General features: G+C 37.3%; 1 protein-coding gene and 1 pseudogene across 5 annotated transcripts in view; one reads left to right on the forward strand and one right to left on the reverse strand.

The window, feature by feature from the left end:
- Window positions 1-18,965, reverse strand: part of LOC135210363 (ras-related protein Rap-1b-like) — a 79,790-nt pseudogene extending 60,825 nt beyond the window's left edge.
- Window positions 1-25,000, forward strand: part of LOC135210364 (CD109 antigen-like) — a 1,440,954-nt gene that overhangs the window by 890,962 nt on the left and 524,992 nt on the right. The window lies entirely within an intron of this gene.

A 25,000-nucleotide genomic window follows, 5' to 3' on the forward strand; every position in this document is an offset into this window, starting at 1 on the left:
TGAATAGGACAATTATTCCACTATGACGAACGCAAATGAAGGAAGCGGCTCAACAGCCCAACTAGGTGATTCCGTTGTTGTTCGAATTCCTGCTGGTTATTCTGCTGGAACGTCTTGTTGGCTGTGATGATGCTGCACGGTGTTCCCTTGGCGATGCGGCTGTAATAATGCTGGACATCACCTAACCCAGAGCAATGGTTTTAATGTATCATCACACCTGTATGGAGTTTGTTGAAAGGGAAATCTTAAACAGGTGTGATGATACATTAAAACCATTGCTCTGGGTTAGGTATGTAGACGACATATTCGTTGTCATCCGAAGAAACGATCAGAACTTAAACAGATTATTAGAAATAGCCAACAGTATTCTCCCCTCCATAAAATTCACAATAGAGAGAGAGTAGATTATAGCTACCTTTTTGGACGTACTAGTCATTAGAGATCACAATACTTATAAATTCATTTTCGGTGTATCGCAGAACAAAGCCAACTCAGAAGTTACATACATTTTTTATTCATTCATGCTAATAACAATTTTTAAGACAATGTAAGTACTGGAACATGGGGGGGGCCCTAACTGCTTTAAATATGCGACCCCGAGTGTGTCGAATTTGGGAGAAATTCAAGCACAGTTTTACGATCAATTTTTTAGAGGCCCTAAGATTTACCCGCGATCATTTTATTGACAAAGCCTTGTCCACGAAGCTAATAAATCATTTTATCGTCCTGTTAAACAACCCCAAGGAAAAACCCAACAGATTCTTACCCCTCCCATTTAATCCCAACCTCGACAAATTATGTAATTACGTTAACAGTAGCCAGAAAGATACCAAAATAGTTTTTAAATACCCAAACACCATTAGCCATAAACTAATCAGAAACAACAACGATAAGAATACTATCATTCCGGGAGTATACGAAATCCCCTGTCATGACTGCAAGGAAAAAATATTTTGGGGAAAGTGGAAGAGGATTACCGACCCGATAAAAGGGAACACAAACGAGCTTATGCACTTCATGCACAGAATAATGCAATAGTCTCTCATGCTTTTAAGAACAACCATAGACCGAATTGGGATGGATCTAACATAATTTTTAAAAATAACAGTGTTCAAACAAGAAGACTAGTGGAAGGTGCCGCCATAAACTTAGGACAAGCTTTTTACGGTAACAAGTCGTTCGTTGGGGAAGACCCATTAGTCAATTTTTGCATTCTCAAAAACTTTGTTAAAATTTTAATCTTAAGACAAGCTCTGTTTTTTCTCCGCCTGATGCTGCCCCTCTTTCTGCTCTCCTCCCTCAGACAGATTACAACACGGGGGACGTGATGTCTAGCATTATTACAGCCGCATCGCCAAGGGAACACCGTGCAGCATCATCACAGCCAACAAGACGTTCCAGCAGAATAACCGCAGGAATTCGAACAACAACGGAATCACCTAGTTGGGCTGTTGAGCGCTTCCTTCATTTGCGTTCGTCATAGTGGAATAATTGTCTATTCAGAAGTTTACTTCGAAAGATTTTTAAATTCATAATGTTCACTTTGCTGAGAATGAACCTGGTGCAGGGTTCGAAAGCTCTTTATCATTAAACACTTTATATACTTCACATGCGATATTATTGTGGACCTGCAATCATTGTTATCATTTTCGACACTGAAAATTGTGCCCTACTATAATAATAATAATAATAATTAATAATAATAATAATAATGATAATTATAATAATAATAATAACTTTGATACTGTATTACACACACACAGCATAGTAATTACAGAATCAATGTTGCGACAAAAAGTAACTTAAACATAGACTGCTGAGAGACTAAAAAGTGGAGACAGGTTGAATCTCTCATCCAAAACTGCTGACATTTTTAATACACATCAATGCAAGGATTAATTAGGTTCATTTATCAACGGGGCTTGAAAGAAACATTGCAGTTATGTCAATAAGCTAATTATGCATGTAAATAGACCTTTTGGAGGGATATTTATCCAATTGCACATAAGGGCATCAAGGTAGGTATCGGGTTTTTAGAGCTCATTTATTATCGTATTGTCAAGACCTATTGATGTACTTTCATTTTGACGAGTTTTGATTTTACTTATTTTTGTTTCTTTTGTATTTGGATTTGGTTGTTTTGTTAGTTGGAGATTCTGGATGAGAGAGAGAGAGAGAGAGAGAGAGAGAGAGAGAGAGAGAGAGAGAGAGAGACCTTACCAGAATCTCCAACTATCAAAACACCCAAATCCAAAGTAAGAAAATAAGCAAAATTAAAAATCGTAAAAATAAAAGTACAATAGGTCTTGACAATCGGATAATAAATAAGCTATAAAAACCCAATACCGTCCAATATTCCCTTATGTAAAATTGGCTAAATATCCCCCCAAAAGGTCTATTTACATGCATAATTAGCTTATTGACATAACTGCAATGTTTCTTCCAAACTCCGTTGGTAAATAAGTCTAATTAATCTCTGCATTGATGTGTATTAAAAATGTCAGCAGTTTTGGACGAGAGATTCAACCTGTCTCCATTTTAGTTTCTCATTAGTCTATGTTTAAGTTACTTTTTTTTCGCAATATTGATGCTGATTCCGTGATTACGATGTTGGTTGTTTAGAATACAGTATTAAATTTAATTTGTATTTTGACTGAATGTGTATGTCCACTCCTAAAGCCGAATTATAATAAATGTATATGTAATATATATATGCAATTAATAAATGTATATGTAATATATATGCAATTAATAAATATATAATTATATATATACATACATACATACATACATATACACACGTACACACGCTTACATATATATATATATATATATATATATATATATATATATATATATATATATATATATATATATATTATATATGATTATGCAAATATATATATTATAAATATAGTTTATGAGAGAGAGAGAGACAGAGAGAGAGAGAGAGAGAGAGAGAGAGAAAGAGAGAGAGAGAGGAGCTCGCGACTGAAGAGCAGCGAACAACAGACTTAAAGTGCATAACAGTCATGATTCCAATACAATTATCTCTGCTCTGCATTGCGCGACTATATTGCACTGCTTGGAAATTGACGAAAAGTCAAAGTTGAAGGCATCGCGTTGCAGAGCAACGACAAAACCAAAGTTGTAATTACAAACCTGACCGACGTTTGCTGATTTAAGCTTTCTTAACTTCTGTGGGCTGCTAATGAAAACGTCTAATTTTGGACGGTTTGCCATTGATCGCCGCTCCTAGATTCATTTCATAGACGGTAGATGATGTGTTGTTGCTCTAAGTGGTCTAGTTTTAATGGAACTCTCTCTCTCTCATCTCTCTCTCTCAAATCTCTCTCTCTCCTCTCTCTCTCTCTCTCTATGTATATATTATATATATATATATATATATATATATATATATATAGTATAGTATGATATATATATATATATATATTATATAATATATATATATATATATATATATATCTATATATATATATATATATATATATATATATTTTATATATATATATATATATATATATATATATATATATACATACCTAGAGAGAGAGAGAGAGAGAGAGGAGAGAGAGAGTTCCATTAAAACTAGACCACTTAGAGCAACAACACATCATCTACCGTCTATTGAAATGAATCTAGGAGCGGCGATCAATGGCAAACCGTCCAAAATTAGACGTTTCATTACAGCCCACAGAAGTTAAGAAAAAGCTTAAATCAGCAAACGTCGGTCATGTTTGTAATTACAACTTTGTTTTGTCGTTGCTCTGCAACGCGATGCCTTCAACTTTGACGTTTTCGTCAATTTCCAAGCAGTGCAATATAGTCGCGCAATGCAGAGCAGAGATAATTGTATTGGAATCATGACTGTTATGCACTTTAAGTCTGTTGTTCGCTGCTCTTCAGTCGCGAGCTCATCTCTCTCTCTCTTTCTCTCTCTCTCTCTCTCTCATAAACTATATTTATAATATATATTTATATTTGCATAATCATATATATATATATATATATATAATATATATATATATATGTAAGCGTGTGTACGTGTTATATGTATGTATGTATGTATGTATATATATAATTATATATTTATTAATTGCATATATATTATATATATATATATATATATATATATATATATATATATATATATATATATATATATATATATATATATATATATATATATATATATATATATATATATATATATATATATATATATATATATATATATATATAGATATATATATATATATATATATATATATATATATATATATATATATATATATATATATGTAAAGACAAAATCCACAAAGCAAGCAAGAACGACTAAGTCCCACAAGGCCTTGTATAGAACTCCATCGTTTCTCTTTCCTTCGTGGATTTTGTCTTTATTAATAGAATATTCATCACGTTCCATATTTTCGTAATTCAGTTGTACGTATGTACATGTGTGTGTGTGCGTGGCAGCGGTGTCCTGTGTAAATCGAGAAGGCAAGTGGTTTTACGTAAGCAAAATTACGCACACACATGCACACATATATAATTAGTGAATCTATATTGTAATACTATCTTGATGCCTCGTAACAATACCATTAACACAGTTCATCCTTACGTAACCATTACAACTTTCCCAACAGCTCCAAGCTCACGTCAAAATGACAACTCACGTAAGCTTTGCAAACCGAAGAGATAAAACTTTTATATAACCCCGAGACTAGGGGTGGATAAGTAAAGGGAAAACGGCGGAAAATCAACATTGGAAACACGAGGGGGTGCCGTTCAATAGGCATCCCCTGTGGAGTCTGGAAGGTAAACACTTCAACATGTGGGTCAACGTAAACAATGTTTACCTGAGCAGGGATCGTTCGAGGTATAGAAAGCGGCCTTTGAAGAGATGGCTGGAGGAATTTGGACAATAGATACGGCCAATATATCCCTTAATATACAGGGATATAAGGGCCAAAGTTGTTGAAATATGGAATGAAGGTACGATGGGTGACTTAAACTGAACGTGAGTGTCTGTAGATGTGGGTAAACTGTAGATGGATTGAAATGGAATTCAGAGTTGAAGTGCTCACACGAAGTCTAGGTTTGAGTTCATCACACGAGATTCATGACATTTATGCTAGAAAAAGAATCCTTTCTTCAAACAAAAGGCATATTGATGAATGTTTGTCATCTAGACAATAATATCACATGACATGCGGCGGGCAAGACAATCTACGTTCCATGTTTCTGGAGAACCGTTATAAGGAATATTCATTACACGAGAAACATGCGACGAGCGACTTGACACCCAATCAGTGCTTTTGTTATTGTCGCGCGAGAGGTAATCAGCGCTCGGAATATTGCATAAATAAACAATTTTATCGCTATTACCGACGGTATGATTAATCATCGAGTGATAATATGATGAGTTTAGACAACGTAGGTTCCATTGAAGTTTGCAATGTGGTCAGGGCGTCCTTGGATATTATTAAAAAATGCAAAAAATCAAAAGTATATCTGTGTGTTGGTGTCTTCTATGGCGAAGGTAGAGCCATTTTGGATTATGCTCCGTCTTCAAATGATGCTGATAGTGATAGTGGTGCCTTTTCCGGTTATAGATCTCGGTGATAATGTTACCATTTAGCAATGCAGTGCCATGATCAGTGAGGATGAAGAAGAAAGTGATATTACAAAGGAGCAGGCGCAGTGAAAAGGTGGAGTGAAGGCTAGGCCTAGCAGTTGGCAAAGGAAGGCAAGGAATATTGAAAGTGACACCTCAGGTAATGAGTGGGTGCCTCCCTATAGCAGTGATGTAAAAAAAGGTTAGTAGGCCAGAGACATGGGCTGCTAGTGTTCCTAAAAGAATAAGAAGAAGAAGAAGAAGAAGAAGAAGAAGAAGAAAAGAGAAGACATGGCTGCTAGTGTTCCTAAAAGAATAAGAAGAAGAAGAAGAAGAAGAAGAAGAAGAAGAAGAAGAAGAAGAAGATGAAGAAACATGGCCTGTCCTTCCAACCAAAGCTTTGTTCAGGAGAAATGTAAAAAAAAAAAAAATCTTCCAACCAAGAAGGTTAGTTTAGGTTAAGCTGAATTAAGAATTTGGTGAGTAACACTACTAGTTAATGACTATCTAACGCAGGAATCTTTATTGTCATCATTATTAAACACAATTGACAAGCTTGTCAGATTTATTGTTAACCGACTCCATGCAAGTTTATCCATACTTTTTTTTTAGCGTTTATTAAATATAAGTGACAACATTATTTGTGAGTTTTTTTTTTCGGGAGAGAATGAAGTTAAGGGTGCCTGGTGCTGGGAGGAAGGTATTTGGAACGAAATTTCATTTCTCATTACCATACAGTATCATACAATAATATAAGGTAGCAAAACAAAGCAATATCTTCAGGGTTTTATACCACGAAATAATAAAAAAATAGCACATAATTTTACAGAGAATTAGCTTCATTTAAAAATACAAAAAATGCCAAAGGATCGTAAATAAAACTTTATCTTGATTTGAAAGTATTTCATTTTTAATCACGATTTATTCAATTTTCGAAAAATTGGCCAATTACTTTTTCACAAGTGATAGATTCGCTTCATCAAACTAACATTGTCTTCTAAATGTTGAACTAATAAACATTATTATTATTATTATTCTTATTTTATTTTTTTTTTTTTTTTTTTTTTTATTTTTGCTCTATCACAGTCCTCCAATTCGACTGGGTGGTATTTATAGTGTGGGGTTCCGGGTTGCATCCTGCCTCCTTAGGAGTCCATCACTCTTCTTACTATGTGTGCCGTTTCTAGGATCACTCTTCTGCATGAGTCCTGGAGCTACTTCAGCCTCTAGTTTTTTCTAGATTCCTTTTCAGGGATCTTGGGATCGTGCCTAGTGCTCCTATGATTATGGGTACGATTTCCACTGGCATATCCCATATCCTTCTTATTTCTATTTCAGATCTTGATACTTATCCATTTTTCCCTCTCTTTCTCTTCAACTCTGGTGTCCCATGGTATTGCGACATCAATGAGTGATACTTTCTTCTTGACTTTGTCAATCAACGTCACGTCTGGTCTGTTTGCACGTATCACCCTATCCGTTCTGATACCATACGTCCCAGAGGATCTTTGCATGATCGTTTTCTATCACTCCTTCAGGTTGGTGCTCGTACCACTTATTACTGCAAGGTAGCTGATGTTTCTTGCACAGGCTCCAGTGGAGGGCTTTTGCCACTGAATCATTGCCTCTTTTTGTACTGGTTCTGTGCAAGTGCCGGGCATTCACTTGCTATGTGGTTTATGGTTTCATTTTTCGTATTGCACTTCCTACATATGGGAGAGATGTTATTTCCGTCTATCGTACTTTGAACATATCTGGTTCTTAGGGCCTGATCTTGTGCCGCTGTTATCATTCCTTCAGTTTTCCTTCTTTAGCTCTCCCCTCTGTAGCCATTGCCAATTGTCATCGCTGCTAGTTCTTTAGTCTGTCTCATGTATTGTCCGTGCATTGGTTTGTTGTGCCAGTCCTCTGTTCTTTCTGTCCTTTCTCCTGTCTCTGTATTTCTGGGTCTTCGTCTGCTTTTATTAGTCCTTCTTCCCATGCACTCTTTAGCCACTCGTCTTCACTGGTTTTCAGATATTTGCCCCAGTGCTCTGTTTTCGATGTTGACGCACTCCTCTATACTTAGTAGTCCTCTCCCTCCTTCCTTTCGTGTTATGTATAGTCCTGTCCGATTTGCTCTTGGGTGTAGTGCTTTGTGTATTGTCATATGTTTCCTGGTTTTCTGATCTATGCTGCGGAGTTCTGCCTTCGTCCATTCCACTATTCCTGCGCTGTATCTGATTACTGGCACTGCCCATGTGTTTATGGCTTTTATCATATTTCCCGCGTTGAGTTTTGACTTGAGTATCGCCTTGAGTCTCTGCATATATTCTTGTTTCCTGATCGTGTCCTTCATCTCTTGGTGTTTTATCCCCTCCTTCCATTTTATTCCAGGTATTTGTATCCTGTCTCAATCTATGTGTTTGATGTTACTCCCATCTGGTAGCTTTATCCCTTCAGTTCTCGTTACTTTGCCTTTTTGTAGTTGACTAAGGCGCATGTTTTTCTATTCCAAACTCCATCCTGATGTCCCCCACCAGATACAATCCTTACAGTCTGGATTAGGGTATCTATTTCCTTGATGCTCTTACCATACAGCTTGATGTCGTCCATGAACATCAGATGGTTGATTCTGTTGCCTCTTTTCTTGAGTTGGTACCCGGCATCCATCTTCTGTAGTACTTTTTGTCATGGGAATCATGGCTACTACGAAGAGTAGTGGGGACAGTGAGTCGCCCTGGAAGATCCCTCTCCTGATATTAACCTCTGCTAGTCTTATTCCAGAGCTTGTAAGTATTGTATTCCAGTTGCGCATTGTATTTTTGAGGAAGCTGATGGTATTTTCCTCTGCCCCATATATTTTCAGGCATTCTATTAGCCATGTGTGTGGTATCATGTCGAAGGCTTTCTTATAGTCTATCCATGCCATGCTTAGGTTGGTTTTCCTTCTCCTACCGTTCTTCATTACCATTTTGTCTATCAGAGCTGGTCTTTTGTGCCCCTACACTTCCTTCTGCAGCCTTTCTGTTGGTGGGGATGGTGTTTGTCTCCTCTAGGTAGTTTGTATAGCCTTTCACTGATGATACCTGTTAGTAACTTCCACATTATTGGTAGGCAGGTGATAGGCCTGTAGTTACTGGTTATATTTCCCTTACTCTTGTCTTTTTGTACTAAGGATGTTCTTCCTGTGGTCATCCATTTGGGTGCTTGGTGATTTGAGATACAATGCTGGAGTTGTTCTGCTATTCGTGGGTGTAGGGCCTTGAAGTTTTTGAGCCAGTATCCATGGACTTCATCGGGACCTGGGCTTTCCAGTTTGGCATTTTCTTTAGTTTGGTGTCTGACTGTGTCTGTCGTGATGTCTGTGAATCTTTGTTTTATTCTCCCTGTTTCTTCTTCCTTGACTTCCTGGAGCCATGTTGCATGTTTGTTGTGTGATACCGGATTGCTCCATATGTTTTCCCAGAGTCTCTTACTTGGTTCGGCTTCAGGAATTTCTGGGTGGTTGTCTTCCCCTCTTAGTTGGCTGTATAGTTCTTTTCTGGTTGGTTCCGATAGTTTGTTCTGTTGGTATCCTTATTCCTGTTCATGTACCGTTGGATCTTATGTGCTTTGGCCTTAAGCCTCTGTTTTACATCTTCTATTGTGTTGTTTAATCCCCTCTCTTGTACTTTGTATTCTCGTTGAGTTCCTCCCTTGTTTTCTTGCGTTCTTAACCTTTTTTTTTCTGCCATCTCTTTCAGTTTACTCAAGTCAGATCTCATCACCATGATTTGCTTTTCCAGGCGCCTTTCCAAGGAGGTTGCTGTTTTGGTTTCTGTTGGGTTGGGTTTGTGCTGGTGGTGTTGGTGTTCGAATTCCCATCAGTTCTGCTACTAATCTTGCTCCTGCATATGTCAAGTTATTGTTTCTGTGATACTGGTGGTCTGTTATTATGCCCAGTATTTCATTGACCTCACTTGTTTTCTCCCTCAATTTCTTGGTGTTGTAGGCTTTCATGGAGGGGTTCTTTGTCCTCTCTGTATCTGTCTCCATCCATTGTCTAATCTTGTTTCTACCCATTCCGTCCTCTCTGTTACTTCGTCGGTGTTTCTTCGTGTGTCGTTGTTTGATACCTCATCCTCCCTGTCGTTTTCTGTGGCATCGTCTCTCAGTTCGTCTTCGTGTAATTCGTTGTCGTGTGACATTTCCCTTTCTGTTGGGGAGAGCCAGTTCTTTTTCTTTATGTTCCTTACTTGGTCTGCCAGCCTCTGCTCTGTTTGGGGGGTGTTATTCCTCTCATTCCAGATGTTGACCAATCTTCTTCTATATCCTCTCTCCGTTGGGTTGCTTCTGATGTAGGCATCTCCCATATTTCCTTATTTTCTTCTCTTGTCCATTTCTTCCTTTTTGCCTCTGTAGCTCCAATCTCAGGCGTTGGATATTGCGTTTGTGGGTGATCAGTTTGCTGGATGACGACCTCCAAGTACCTGACCGTCTTCCCTTCAATTGGGTGAATACCTGGTTGCCGGACGAAGCTCCTCTGTTGCCAGAGGTTCCATTTACGTCGTTGTCGTTTAATCCTTCATTTCTTTCCATCATTGCTGAGTTTTGCTATTTAACCCATAGCTGGACCCTACCCCATCAGGGATAGGTACTCATTTACAGCTGAGTAGACTGAGGAAATTATGGTAAAGATCCTTTCCCAAGGAATCAACGCGCGGGAGAGCGGTCACCCATCCAACGACTGACCAGAGCCAATGTTGCTTAACTTGACTTAAGTCTATTGACGACCTACCCACTCCTCCACGGCGCCACATATTCATTATTATTATTATTATTATTATTATTATTATTATTATTATATTATTATTATTATTATTATTATTATTATTTTTATGTTATTATTATTATTATTATTATTATTATTTATTTTTTTTTTTGCTCTATCACAGTCCTCCAATTCGACTGGGTGGTATTTATAGTGTTGGGTTCCGGTTGCATCCTGCCTCCTTAGGAGTCCATCACTTTTTACTTATCATGTGCCGTTTCATAGGATCACACTCTTCTGCATGAGGCCCGGAGCTACTTCAGCCTTCTAGTTTTTCCAGATTCCTTTTCAGGGATCTTGGATCGTGCCTAGTGCTCCTATGATTATGGGTACGATTTCCACTGGCATATCCCATATCCTTCTTATTTCTATTTTCAGATCTTGATACTTATCCATTTTTTCCCTCTCTTTCTCTTCAACTCTGGTGTCCCATGGTATTGCGACATCAATGAGTGATACTTTCTTCTTGACTTTGTCAATCAACGTCACGTCTGGTCTGTTTGCACGTATCACCCTATCCGTTCTGATACCATAGTCCCAGAGGATCTTTGCCTGATCGTTTTCTATCACTCCTTCAGGTTGGTGCTCGTACCACTTATTACTGCAAGGTAGCTGATGTTTCTGCACAGGCTCCAGTGGAGGCTTTTGCCACTGAATCATGCCTCTTTTGTACTGGTTCTGTGCAAGTGCCGGACATTCGCTTGCTATGTGGTTTACGGTTTCATTTTTCGTATTGCACTTCCTACATATGGGAGAGATATTATTTCCGTCTATCGTTCTTTGAACATATCTGGTTCTTAGGGCCTGATCTTGTGCCGCTGTTATCATTCCTTCAGTTTCCTTCTTCAGCTCTCCCCTCTGTAACCATTGCCATGTGTCATCGCTTGCTAGTTATTTAGTCTGTCTCATGTATTGTCCGTGCAATGGCTTGTTGTGCCAGTCCTCTGTTCTGTCTGTCATTCTCCTGTCTCTGTATATTTCTGGGTCTTCGTCTACTTTTATTAGCCCTTCTTCCCATGCACTCTTTAGCCACTCGTCTTCACTGGTTTTCATATATTGCCCCAGTGCTCTGTTCTCGATGTTGACGCAGTCCTCTATACTTAGTAGTCCTCTCCCTCCTTCCTTTCGTGCTATGTATAGTCTGTCCATATTTGCTCTTGGGTGTAGTGCTTTGTGTATTGTCATATGTTTCCTGGTTTTCTGATCTATGCTGCAGAGTTCTGCCTTCGTCCATTCCACTATTCCTGCGCTGTATCTGATTACTGGCACTGCCCATGTGTTTATGGCTTTTATCATATTTCCGGCGTTGAGTTTTGACTTGAGTATCGCCTTGAGTCTCTGCATATATTCTTTCCTGATCGTGTCCTTCATCTCTTGGTGTTTTATACCCCCTCCTTCCATTATAACCAGGTATTTGTATCCTGTCTCATCTATGTGTTTGATGTTGTTCCCATCTGGTGTCTTTATCCCTTCAGTTCTCGTTACTTTGCCTTTTTGTATGTTGACCAATGCGCATTTTTCTATTCCAAACTCCATCCTGATGTCCCCAGATACAATCCTTACAGTCTGGATTAGGGTATCCTATTTTTTTGATGCTGTTACCATACAGTTTGATGTCGTCCATGAACATCAGATGGTTAATTCTGTTGCCTCTTTTCTTGAGTTGGTACCCGGCATCCATTATTATTATTATTATTATTATTATTATTATTATTATTATTATTATTATTATTATTATTTTATTATTATTATTATTATTATTATTATTATTATTATTATTATTATTATTATTATTATCCAGAAGATGAAACTATTCATATGGAACAAGCCCACTAAAGGGGACATTGACTTGAAATTCAAACTTCCTAAGAATATTATGGTGTTCATCAGGAAGCAGTGAGAGAAGGTAAAGAGAAATACAGAAAGAGGAGATATCACTTCTTAAAGAAAATAACTAAATCAACAAATAAATAAAAACGTGTTATAATTAGAAATCACCTTTTGGAAACAACAGGAGACAATATCATATTCTACACATTTCTAAATGGACAAGATAAGTAGGATAACGTTAATTATTCCAGAAATTAGTTTTCGTATACAATTAAGACTAGGGTTAAAAAGTTTCATTAGACTAACGCCAGAAATTTCGAGAAGTCTCGCCCCGTCAGTAATCTGCTAATTGTCTAATCTGATTAATCCAAGTCTCTACTTTGACTATATTAATTCATGTAAACAATATACAGACGATATCTATTATTCTATATCATTTCGTCTGATTGCTTGCCACATGAATGCTTGATTGAGGAAGGTGATGGGGACTCTTTTTATTATCCTTTAGAATGAAGTAATTGCTTGATTCTTGAATTCAATGTCTTTTCCCTTACATTCTGAATGATTTTTTTCAGTTCATCTTATTCATATGGATTTCTACTATATTATTAATTTCCTTAGAAGTGATTTCTCGAGTCGGTCATTCATGTAAAGTTTTTCTTGACGGTTTGTTATATCGAAATCATATCATTATTGAATTTCCAATTAACGTTTACTTCAACAAGCTGTATCGTTGTGCATGGCAGGTTTACGACACTTAGAGTAACAGGAAGTAGTACGAAGAGAGAGAGAGAGAGAGAGAGAGAGAGAAGAGAGAGAGAGAGAGAGAGAGAGAGAAGAAGAAGAAGAAGAAGAAGAAGATAAAAGGGAATCCTGTAACGGTTATTCTTAGCAAAAACCGAAATGGAAAAGTACTCAAAAAAAGCCTAGAAAAAGCCTATGGCTGGACAGAGTATATCACAAGCAGGGGATATCAGCCCTTGTACAGGAAATCACGGGAAAGGCTTTGGATACCTTTCTTAAACCGATAAGATCGGATCTGCGGTATTATTAACTAGTTAGAAGGCAATTATTTGAAGATTTCTGATCCACTCATGAAGATTATTGACGAGATTTCCCCCATTTTGTAAGAGGAGCACAAGAGAGGGATCTTGGCCAAGTCAGGGTTTTAACTTTGGCACCAGAGCATTGAAATAAAAGTGGAATAATGAAAATACAGCAGTTTTATCAGCTTAGATTCCAAGAGGTGCCTTGTAATACTGAATTAGAAAACCCTCTTGACAGGACAAGCGTTGCTATCATGAATTATGCGTACGAGTCGCGTCAGTAAATATTGCAAACAGTACTCCACTCACCTCACCGTTCTCTGTCACTAAATCACGCCTCCTTCCACAGTTTCCTGACAGCGAGACAATACTAATACTAAATCTTTCCTTCAGTCTCTCAGCTAAACTATCCACAGTAAAGAATAAACTGACTTAACTTGAAACTCTGTCATGCAACCTCGGCCTAGCGAGACACACCCAAAATATCTCCGCCCCCCCCTCGGGTTTGAGACAAGATTTCGACACCTGTACATGACGAAAATAGGCAGCAGACTCCCAGAGCAAGATGTCATTCCTCACTCCAAGATAATCTTTTCTTTCTCTTAATAATTCCTCCTCTCATGATGATTCCCGATAATTCCCAGACGGAGCATCTTCCAATGTGTCTTACACAAGTTCAGGCTCAGTCTAGGATTCCCCCTAGAATCTTTCTTCGATCAGGAATTGTCAAGTCGTTAGGAATTGAAATATTGAATCGTAAGTTACATTAGGTAGAACCACGCCATTCGTAATCCCAAGTGTAATTTAGATGCATAACTAATTATTAAGGTAAAGAACTTCCTTCTGTACTAGCTAATGAAAGTAATGCTATATTGGGAGTACGGTGTTATGATGTTATTCATTCTCTGCTCGCCACAAAAAAAAAGAATAAATACAAATAAAAAGTTCTTTTCTTCGTTGCAAATTGAGATGAAAAGAAGACAAATCTTCCGTCAAAAGATCAAGAAACCCGGCACATTTTCTTTGACCTTTCCAGGTAGTGAAAATTGGGTTGAGTAATCTCTCTCTCTCTCTCTCTCTCTCTCTCTCTCTCTCTCTCTCTCTCTCTCTCTCTCTCTCTCTCTCCCTAGAGAAGATCTATTTTGAGGAATCTTCGATTCATTCACAGCCTGATGACGTAACATATACCGGATAGCATTTGATATGCTCTCGTTACTTTTCTTGGAAATAAAGGATGAGAGAGAGAGAGAGAGAGAGAGAGAGAGAGAGAGAGAGAGAGAGAGAGAGAGAGAGAGAGAGAGAGAATGTGCGTTTTAAGCCAAGGATACAAATTTTGTATGACAGTGTATAACCTTTTCCTTTTTCTGAACTACCCTCGTCGAACTCTGCATTTATTTGTCGTAATTGCTGGCCATGATTATGATAAGATGGTGAAACAGATGATGAATTTAGTGAGGTCCACATATAAATTTTTTGAATTGTATTTCATAATTCTCTATATCCCTTTTTCCTCCTTTGTTAAATGGCGGTTCACACCTTTGTCGTTATGATTTCTAAACTACTTTCATTCACATTCAAACATTTGACGAAAATGATTGTCTGAAAGAACATTTTCCATGTGGTACAATACTAAACTAACAGTTAATCTGGCGATACCAATATTCCCCTTAGCTCACGACTTTTGAGGCCCGCCTTCGCAGAACTCCATTGTGATCCCCAATAAAAAATGCTCTAGAAACTGTAAGGTTAAACCCCACCAGGGACGCTCCCTTAAATGGAAAAGGGGTCCTTGGGTCGAGTTCTGAGTTTAAACTCGCTGGGCGAGGTGCAGTCTTCAGCCCCTGGAACAACACGAGTGCTTTCGTCGTCTTATTTCTACGAAGACAAGGTCTTACCTTTTGCGTTGTATTTAGTTTTCTATGTATTTATATATATATATATATATATATATATATATATATATTATATATATATATATATTGGGAAACGTTGTGCTATAAATGCATGTAAGACGAGAACTTCAATTTAAATCATATTCATTACGGTGTTTTTCAGGCATCTCATAATTATAGATACAAGATGCTACCTTTCAATGTAGAGTTTCACATACCTTTGAAATGTAGTCATTAATACTGTTTCATTCTATGCATTGGGCCACACTGTAGTGTAGATACATGTAAGAGACGAGAGCTTCAATACAAATCATAGACGCACTCCACTGTCTCCTCTCCGGTGTTTAACCAGGGCACAGAAAAAAAGTTTTTAATGATCCCATACACTCGGTTTAAAGGAGACCTCGTAAGGGGAGCAGGAACGTCGTATAAGGATCCTTAAAGGAGAGCGACTTCACGGAGGGGGGGAGGCTATTTGTTGGTAGGCCTTATATAATGATTATCTCTCTCGTTTCTTCCTTACTTTGAGCTCCATTGTCATCTGTTCGCTTCTTATTGTCATGTTCGTCTTCCGTTCATTACCGAGCGTTTTGTCTTCTCAATATTCTTTTTTTCATGTTCTCTTTTATTTACCGTTTTCACGTTCCAGTTAGTCTGTCACTACATGTCTGGTTTTATTTTCCGTTTGTCTTTCTTTCCTCGATGAAGTGATCAAGTAGACACCACCAGAATAACATTCAGGATCATACAAGGAATATCTAACACATTCTTACAGATATAGTCTTAGGACAAAGTTGAAAAATGTTACGGTTACTAATGGAAATGGATTCGCTGCGATACGATAAATCCAATGACAAGTGAAGTTCTCACATACACCCCACCCTGAAGACAATCCTCCCTCTTTTACCTTACAAATGTCCAAGAAAAATGACCACTTCTTCCAGTGGCTGTTCCTGAACTAGCTCTAAGTATTGTATCAAAGAAGGAAAATCTTCGATACAGTTTATGATTTGATATACATCTTCTACGGGTGATATATTGATTGATGTGTGACCATTCTCATATAGCTACATTTGCCATGCCTATATTTAATTGGGCAGCTCCCATGTTAATCATAATTGGATAAAACGTGCAAGCTTTACAGAAATATTCCAGTTTCAGTTCATGGAAATGTCTATAACGACTGGAGATTTAACAGTTCTGGAAATAGAAAAGGGTCCCTTGGTTTCGTGGGTTAACTGTCCCGAAGCCATTATAAGCCATTATCAGGTTGATACTTATGCCTTCCACCCTTTACTTAATTCACCTCTCCCTTTCTCGCCCTTCACAATCAACAGGTGTTCAATATACCCCAGTATGCCGAGCTGGTCGCCCTCTCTTCTTTATATTTACCTCGTTCGGTAAAAGATTCGTTTGTTTATTGGTAGGGTAACGAAAAATTAATGATGTTACTTGAAGGACAACTGAGGATTGAGTAGTTGCAGATTAAGTACGTGAACAGAAAGCGCGTGATCAAGAATGAATATTCTAAGGGAGGAAAGAAATTCTCCAGGAGAGTAAATACAGATAGAAGGGTTAATTTCCTCTACCCACAACAAGCTGTTTTGATTCCACGTTTCTTCCTTCCTGCACTCATAAACATTCCCTTCTAATTCTGTGGGACCCATTCATTGCATTTCGTCTATGCGTCGTGCAATCCTCTCCCTTCAATGTCTTCAACCCTAGTCTATTTTTCCCAGCTTCATGCTCATCAAATTCCCTCGTCTTAATTGCATTTATAACCACACTGACTACATTTATCCTGCAATTTCAACACTTTACTTTCAAGTCTGCATTGTATCTAATTGGTCTTCCGAGCATATCGTACTAACACACCAACGAAATATTTTCCTCAACATTTTTTTTCTCAGTGCACCAACTCTACACACGGATATTTTCTCCGAGAACCTCATACCCACAGCAATCAGTGTCTCTTCTGAACAGATTTGGACGAGACTTTCCACCATTCACGGTCGTTTCAGGAACCCAAATTCTACCTACCAAATATTCCATCTCTTTGTTAGTCTCGTGACGATTCCTTCGACGCTGAATGGTACGAAATTGTCGTGAATATAATCTTAATAATAATGCTTTCCTGGCAGCGAGGGATGTGTTGAATATCCATTCCAGTAACCAACTATATATATATATATATATATATATATATATTATATATATATATATATATTATATATATATATATATATATATATATGTATGCATATTACATACACGGTTTCAAACTCTTGGTATTACCTGGAGTTTTCTCTTCAGTATTCCCAATCAGCACCCCATTCACATACACACACACACACACACACACACACATATATATATATATATATATATATATATATATATAGATATATATATATATATATATTATATATATATAATATATATGAATGGAGTGCTGATTGGAGATAACTAAAGAGAAACCGCAGACAATATTAAGAGTTTGAACCGTTTATATAAGACTAAAATTGAGAGTAAACGTGAGCGGGAATAAAATTACTTAGATAGATGGAGACTACGAAGATGATGCAATAAATGTTAGTACAAACGGAGAGAGAACGGAAAAAGGGTTATATAATTATTAGGGAGTGTATATTCTCAATGATGGTGTGACGAGAGAAGCGGTGAACTATAGGAGGAAACTAAATATCTGTGGAAGCAAGGGTTGAAACCCATGATGGGATTGTTGGACCAACTTCTCCACTATGGAAGTGAAGCCTGGTTGTTAAACAGGTGGTTTTTGTGATTTACGAAGAATTAGCGGACGGAAAAAGTGGGCATACGTACAAAGGGTGTAATAAAAAAAAAAAAAAAAAACAAAAAAAAAAAAAACAAAAAAAAAAAAAAAAAAAAAAAAAAAAAAAAAAAAGGCAGAGTGCTCGAAAGATAAACGGGAATATCACAGTGATTGTAGTTTTTATTTTCTTGAAAACCATCCTGTATAGGAAAAGGTTTAATGCTGAAAAAGGATAGTGCATATCCATGAATCCATCTACACACACACACACACACACATAGTATCTCAATAGTAATATCTGCTGAAGTCCTTTTAAATACTTTACACGCTAAGATTACACTTTTTTTTGCTACTTTCTATGTTTTAACAAACAGCAAACATTCCCTTACCTTGACTGACTGCAACAAGTTGGAGGTTCTCAAGAACCAAGTACGTTCTTGGTTCTCAGTGCATAGTTCCCAATCTTTTCACCTTGGTGTTTGTATATAAAAAAGCATATATATATATAAAAGGTTCCTTTACACTTGTCAGTTTTTTCCTGATTGATGTATGTACAAATATTCATATCTATAATTAGAAATACTATGTTATGATATATGCATATTCATAGTAAATATACGATATCAAATCATATATATACAATATATATTAATATATATAATATATATTTTATTATATATTATAATATATTACTTATATATATATTATATACAGATATTAATACATATCTACCGAATACTGCATTCGAACAGGCAGTAAGCAACTGCCTCCCAATTTAACCAAAGCCAAAGAGCACATGCATCTTATGCAGTTACACCGGCCGACAAAAAACGCTAATTACCGACACGAATCGCCGACCATAATAATGGAAGTTCGACCTGAGCGCCACTGGGACAACCTAACGTCACTGCTAAGCGGAAGCGGACGACACCGCCGATGGTACCCTGAATATCATTTCGAGAATGACTTAGCCTGACCATCCTGCTCCTGCTGCTGCTGCTGCGTACGACAACGGGAAGACACCCCCAGGTAGACTATCCCCGGCGCTGCCAGACGCACGCACGCACCACACTCGGCGTATTGATAAATCGATTTGCCATCGGCCTTGCAGGTGTGTTTTTCGTGCAGTTGGATGTCTTTTCCGTACAGAAATCTGAAACTAAACGTCGTAGGGATGAACGGGGCGTGTGTGGTGAATAATTAAGGGCAGGCTCATTCGAAGTGGTCGCCCAAAAAATGTTTTTTTTTTTTTTTTCGGGGGAGGCCGGGTCAGGAACGGACATCGAGTGGAGACATTTACTTCGGAGCAATTTCCCGGCTGCACCTGTTGCATCGAGCCCCGCAGCCGCTGACGGAGGAGGAGGAGGAGGAGGAGGGACTTTAAGAATATACTCGTCTCTCCCCCTCCTCCTCCTCCTCCTCCTTCCGTTTTAATCTAGAATGTAACAACCTCCATCAATCCGGCTTCCTTTATCTTTGGGCGCGCGCTCTTAGCGAAATTATTTTTTCGCAACCCGCGCCTTTATATTCACGTTTTTTCACGGGATGTTTTTACGTTATTTTATACATTTTGTTTCCTTCTGTTTTTTACTCTGGTCGTGGAACCATCGATTTCTGAATCCGTATAAACGGATTTTTTTAGGGATCCATTTTATTGTCTAAAGGAACCTATTTTCGGCGTTCTTTTGGGAATAATATGGAACATGTCTCTCTCTCTCTCTCTCTCTCTCTCTCTCTCTCTCTCTCTCTCTCTCTCTCATTCTGCTTATTAATAGGAAAAGTGCTTCTGGTCCAACCAGAATTCGAACCAAAACATTTAGGGTCTGATACAGGGGTAGTAATGATTCATCCATTCTGTTATCAAATCATATACACACACACCTACACACCTTTCTAATATTTTGAATATCTCTTCTATCCTAAAGGATAAAACTTTGAAATAGAAAAAAAGTCAAAACTATTGTCATGTTGTGCCACTTATAATAATTCCATTTGGACAGTTTTGTCAGCCATTAACTTATTACCATCACCAGCACCATGCTATTTTAATAGCAAAACTGCCAGTCTTTACCTCACAGTACTCAGTTTGAAGAGTGTTTAGGCATACTAGATTTTATAGCTAGGATGAACGGAAGCATTCTAATAAAAGAAACTTGCCACAATTCTGATATCAAGGGAAAAAACAACCATTGACTCATAAAAAACGACAGAAAAATTGCTAGCAAGACCAGTCTGCAAAACAAACCAGACAAGTGTTACCTATTGCCATAGTAACACCTACACAGACAACCATATTCCCTCCACCTTTCCCTCTTACCTTCATACTACTTGCCGAGACCTTCACCCCTTTGTGACTCCCTGCAATTCTCTCTCTCTCTCTCTCTCTCTCTCTCTCTCTCTCTCTCTCTCTCTCTCTGTTGCGTCAACTTCCAGTCCCAATAAATGTCGTGACCACAGAATCAGGAGTCGCCGAGTGGCACCTGGATTATCCGCTTAATACGATACTGGATTATAAAACCATGGGACTGGACGAGTAACTGACAGAAGATTAATGAAGAGTTAAAAAAGTGACGTCCGAAGTATATCGGATAAAAATATCCCAATTCCATATGCATCTTTCATCTTGCCGTTCCCAGAACATCCTTCCCTCAGTATATATGCTTAATCAATAGTTATTTTTAAAACATCTGCTCTTTTCTTCATACTTTTAAGTTTTTTCATAATGGTCATTATAGCCTTAATATTCCCATTTGCCACAAATAAGTACGAAAAGATAGTGAAATCTGGGTAGCAATATCCGTAGAGTTAATTACCAAAATGACATTTCTTTTTAATTCCTTTTCTACCCTTTAACTACAAATCGACACAAAAGAAAAGGCTATTCACCTTTCTTCTCATTACCCTCGAACCTCGAACTTTACCGGAAATGTTCACAGGAACTCGAACTTTTTCTTTAATTTCATTCTCTATGTATCTAAGTACCTAAACTACCACTCAAGAGGGATGAACAGTTACTGAAATATGGGTGTCAGTATCTGTTAGTTTATTTCCCTCGACCATTTATAAAGAAATTTCCTTTTCAATCCTGTAACTGCACGACATAAATTGAGTTTATTCCATTCAAGGTGCATTCTCAAACCCATCTTGAATCTTTTCGTAAGAGTTCTTGACTTTACTCGGTTAAAAATACTTGTTTTTTCTCTCTCTATCGGATACAGCCAGATTTGAATGTATAAGAATAAATTAAAGGAACCGCTCTAGTGCAGAAATCTGCAAAAATTAAGACGCAAAGGAACACACTTTTATTATCAGCAAGAAATCCAAGAATTATGTGAACAGTGCCACCTATAACAACATTAAAATCACATCCAAAAGACTAAGAATCTTAGCACATGGTGAACTGCATTTGTAGCACCTTCATTTGCTGTCCTATCCTCTCCATCTCAGACTTATTCCTTTATACTAGTTACTAAGACCTTCATTCAGTTATTGCTTACTTCCTTCGCTCCGCCCCCCACCCCCCAACCCTCATCTCTCAAAAACTACCTGTTGCATCTCCTTCCAATTCTCCCCAAAATATGATGGGAGACTCAGAAGTCAGGAAGAAGCATTTAGATCGTCTATTTGTCTATTTGGCACAGTAAACTAATGAAGAGTCATTGTAAAAGGAATTGTGAAGAGGAGGTATAAGTGTCTTCCTCTACCAAAATCATTCTAATTACATACACAACAGTTCTCAAAACATCCTTCTCTCAGTAATAAGTAAGTCGTCGTTATTCTTTAAATATCTAATCTTTTACTCAAACATTTTCTTTTCATTTTGGTATATATAACTGTTTATGCCTTACTTCTAGAACACCCTTTCCAAAGAAGTAATCACTTATCAGGTATCATTGTTTTGTCAAATTTCAGGCATTTTCCATTCCATTTTCGTTCGCGTACCGCTGCGGGCCGAAGCTACCATTTGGCAAGTAAGTTACTAAAATCCGGGTTGCATTGCCCGTAGAGGGTTTATTTTTCTTCTTTTAATAGCACGACCATTACAAATTCGAGAAGCACCTCGATCATAGCGCCTTGTCACCGGTAATTGCTTTCGAACTTTGTAGGAAACCCGAAAATAAGGCAAAATAATGTTATGCTCACTTAGTAATCTTCATATAGTTATGTTACCCTTGAATACGTTTTCTTTTCGGAATACCATTATCGTTTTCTTTTATTTTTAAAGCTGAAACTAGTGTCATTGACGAGACAATAAAATCTCTCTACCGGTATCCAGCATTCACTTATTTTTTAGTATAATTTCTCAAGCCTAATACTTTTTTTTCGATTAATTTGAATACTTGAAAAATATTTTCACAACGCATTAACACATTTTTTAAGATCTTAATCATTATATTAGAGAAATGACGTCTTACATATCCCAAAATGCCCATTTCCCCACGCTAACTACAAGTTGCCTTGAAAAGCCAATATACTAGAGTCCCAGCTGATTTCCGTCAACCTGTCGTTTTCTATCATGGCTTTTTACCCGTTTTCTATCGTAGTTTCGTGAACAACCGTGCAGTGAAGAGCCTCTGAGATCTTGGTAATTTGTTTCTTAATTTTTTGTGAGTTTTATGGAACTTATTCGCTTCAGCATTGCCATACACAATTCATATGAAGTAGAACACATAGGGAATCAATTCAGAAAAAGCCAATAAGGCCTGGCTGGCTAGAAAAGAGGTAGATGATGCAGGCCAGTTGGAGCCAAGAGACCTTATCTATAGGGATGTCATTGATGTCTATCACTGGGGTTTTGGCATTTCCTGCTTCAGCTGTCAGGCACTTCGATGCACGAGATGGAGGAAGAATGAGGCACTCCATGAATGAATTGAGACAGACATCCTCCCAGCTGCAGCGTGATAGTGCAGCCTCCAAAGTAACTGAAATGAAGAGGCAGAACTTGAACTTGAGGAGTTTTGGGGCCCACGAAGGACATTTTTATTTTTGGATTGAAGAGAAGGCCCTCACCATTGGTAAATGAATTCAATCGAAGAATGAAAATTTGAGCCCTTACGATCTTCAGAGGCGAGGTAAAATTTACCGTCAAAAGCCAAAAAGTAAGTGTTTTTTTTTATTATTAAATTTATATGTAGCCTAGTTGGTTTTGCAATGGAAATCTATATTTTCATTAAAAAATTTAGCTTCCTTTGTAAATATTTGGGTATTTCAGTGAAGGCGTTGTTGCATTTTACTGCCCCATTGATTATCTAGACGTTGGTTGCGTTCAGTTCATGAACTTCAGACATGATGTTTGAAACTTTTACGATTGTTTCATTTTAGAGGGGCTTTATAATCATAAACTGAAGTTTCAAGGTTGTGTAATTTGGATTTTGTTTCAAGACTAAATATACTGAGAAACTTTAGAGACCGTTTTCCGAAAAAGTATGTGTACGTTTTTCTATACTGACCGATTTTTACCGTTAAAAAAAAAAAAATCCTTATTGGACACGTGTCCCCTGCCAATAGGATGAACTAATTCATCAATCGGTATTTTGATGGTCCCTTAAAATCGTTTTTCAGTATGTTCTGTCAACTTAACATATGCATGTAGAACTATGAGTCTAAGTTCCCGTTCGAACACCCAACTTGTCCTTGTTATTGGTTTCTGCCCAACTTAACGGAGACAGCGCCTATAGTTGCACAATCCCAACCTCACCTAATTAACATACTTTGCCCTAGGTTACCTCCGTCCAAATCTTAGGTCTAACATGATTTAATGTTGGTATGGTCGACACGAAAGGTTAAATACGTTTGATTCTTCCTAAGAATGCTTGCTATATACTCTGCCCAGTATAGATAACGTTCCCGAACGCAGCACTCAGTTTAGTATGCCAATAAACCGGGCAATGATGACTATGATGTTGATTTGTTTGATTAAAATAAAGGCATAGGCCTAGGGCATGACGTATAGTTTTACGTTGTAGTTCCATTTTCATTTATGTATGAAATACTCATAAATCACTTCAGTCTTTACCCTTAGTTAGTTAATGAAACGAATCATCCTTTCAGTTAATGGCAATGAACGTAAGGATATATTATTGCAATATTCGACTGCTATGCAATATCAAAGTCTTTCATTGCCGGGTATCAACCTCAGAATAATGTTTCTTTGGTAACGAGAATTGCGGCGTCGTATTTGGTATAGTTTACCTTAAAAAGATTATCTGTTACCTTAAAAAGGTTCTCTGTTAAAATTTAGGCTTCATAGAAAATGAATTATTTATGGGTGACTATACATTTTAGAATGACTACACCTTATTCCCTTAAAATTTCTTACTTTTACTCTTAAGCTTAGCTTATTAAGCTTCACAGTCGTGATTAAGGCGTGATTTAAGACACATATCATTCAGTTACTAAATATATTTCTCAATTTTACGACTTTTGTGGTGACGTAATTATATATAGTGAAATTAGCTGAATGTAATTACAAACATTATCGTGTGGTTAAAGCTTTCGATTAAAGAAATCCATAGAGTGAGGGTTTAGTATTTTTTCATAACTCGTCAGAAGGAGCAAAGCTTTCAAATTAATTTTAGAACTTTTTTATAACTTATATAAAGGACATTTAAGGCTGGACAAAATACTATTTTTGAATTCAGATGCACATTTCTGACCCAGTTCCATTTCTAGTTGTTTCCTGCTCTGATTTTACTTCCGTCTTTTTACGAATGCTTTGAGAATCTTAATAATTTTAGTACATTCCCTTCTTTTGCCCCTTATCAGAACCTAATATTACGAAAAATCCATTTATCCTGGGAACAAGCATCATTATGAGGATTAATCAGCTATGACGATATAAACAATAAAGAGGTTTAGACGACCTAGTATCTTATATTTGTAAAGTAAAAATGTCTTCAGTAATCTAACTCTTCTCATTATGGCTTGCAAATAACATCATAAGTGGTAGAATTATTGTAGATATACATAGGAAAGCACATGTTTACGCGCTGTTATGACACTGAAACGCTT

Source organism: Macrobrachium nipponense, chromosome 39 (assembly GCF_015104395.2).
Source record: "Macrobrachium nipponense isolate FS-2020 chromosome 39, ASM1510439v2, whole genome shotgun sequence".
In the NCBI taxonomy this organism is placed as follows: Eukaryota; Metazoa; Arthropoda; class Malacostraca; order Decapoda; family Palaemonidae; genus Macrobrachium; species Macrobrachium nipponense.